Source organism: Dicentrarchus labrax, unplaced genomic scaffold, assembly GCF_905237075.1.
Source record: "Dicentrarchus labrax unplaced genomic scaffold, dlabrax2021, whole genome shotgun sequence".
Lineage (NCBI taxonomy): Eukaryota > Metazoa > Chordata > Actinopteri > Moronidae > Dicentrarchus > Dicentrarchus labrax.
The window spans coordinates 20,150,778-20,152,566 of record NW_026136721.1 but is presented as its reverse complement, the minus strand read 5'-3'; positions in this window follow the sequence as shown (position 1 = coordinate 20,152,566).

Genomic DNA, 1,789 nt, shown 5'->3' with positions numbered 1-1,789 from the left:
AGAATAAGTACCCTCTCCCTCTCATTGATCCGGCATTTGAACCCCTTCATAAGGCCCAAGTGTTCTCGAAATTAGACCTCCGAAACGCATACCATCTTGTCAGGATCAGAGAGGGAGACGAGTGGAAAACTGCCTTTAACACCCCTTAGGCCACTTTGAATATCTGGTGATGCCGTTTGGCCTGACCAACGCGCCAGCTGTGTTCCAGGCTTTAGTCAACGACGTGCTGAGGGACATGCTGAACAGGTTCCTATTCGTTTATTTAGATGACATACTCATCTTTTCCCAGTCTCAGGAGGAACACGTTCAGCATGTTCGGCAGGTCCTTCAAAGACTCCTTGAGAACAAGCTCTTTGTGAAAGCCGAGAAGTGTGAGTTTCACGTGACATCCGTGTCTTTCCTGGGGTTTATAATTGAGCGGGGGCAGGTTAAAGCAGACCCAGCCAAGATTCAGGCCGTGGCTGATTGGCCTAGTCCAACCACTGCAAGCAGCTGCAGCGCTTCCTGGGGTTCGCTAACTTTTACCGTCGCTTTATTAGAAATTATAGCAAGGTAGCTGCTCCCCTGACCAAACTCACCTCAGTGAAAGTACCGTTTGCCTGGTCCCCTGAAGCAGAAACAGCCTTTCTAGCCCTGAAGGAACTGTTTACTTCTGCCCCGGTGCTGCGGCATCCTGACCCCTCCCTCCAGTTCGTGGTGGAGGTGGATGCCTCTGACACTGGCATTGGGGCAGTACTCTCCCAGCGATCCCCCAAGGACCAGAAGCTGCACCCCTGTGCCTTCCTCTCCAGACGCCTGTCCCCAGCGGAGAGGAACTATGACGTTGGGAACAGAGAGCTGCTGGCGGTGGTGGTAGCCCTTCAGGAGTGGAGGCATTGGTTGGAGGGCGCTGCTCTCCCGTTCATCGTGTGGACGGACCACAAGAACCTGGCGTACCTCCGCTCAGCCAAGAGGCTCAACTCCCGTCAGGCCCGGTGGGCTTTGTTCCTTGACCGTTTTGTTTTCACCCTCACCTACCGACCTGGGTCCCGCAATGCCAAGCCAGATGCCCTATCACGCCAAGCCGACCCCGAGACGCCGGGGACTGAACCAGAGACCATCCTCCCGGCTTCTTGTGTGGTGGCTGCAGTGAACTGGCGGATAGAGGCTCTGGTGAAGCAAGCACAACGCTCACAACCCGACCCAGGTAACGGCCCCCCTAACCGGCTTTTTGTTCCAGACTCTGCCAGGTCCCAGGTCCTCCAGTGGGCTCATGCCTCTAAGATCTCTTGCCATCCTGGTTACCAGCGGACACTGGACTTCCTTCGGCGGAAGTTTTGGTGGCCTTCGATGGCGAGAGACACAAGAGCTTTTGTGGCCGCCTGTTCTGTCTGTGCCCGCGGAAAATCCTCCCACCAGCCTCCAGCTGGACTATTACACCCCTTGCCCGTTCCACGTCGCCCTTGGTCCCACATCGCTGTGGACTTTGTTTCCGGACTGCCTACCTCTGAAGGTAATGACACTATTCTCACCATTGTTGATCGTTTTTCTAAGTCAGTCCATTTCGTGCCTCTGCCCAAGCTCCCCTCGTCTCTGGAAACTGCCAAACTCCTGGTCACCCACGTGTTCCGCCTACATGGAATCCCTCAGGACATTGTTTCAGACCGTGGTCCACAATTCGCCTCCCAGGTTTGGCGAGCCTTCTGCCAGGCCTTGGGCGCCTCTGTCAGTCTCTCCTCAGGTTACCACCCGCAGTCCAACGGCCAGACAGAACGGGCTAACCAGCAGTTGGAGGCTGCCTTGCGCTGCG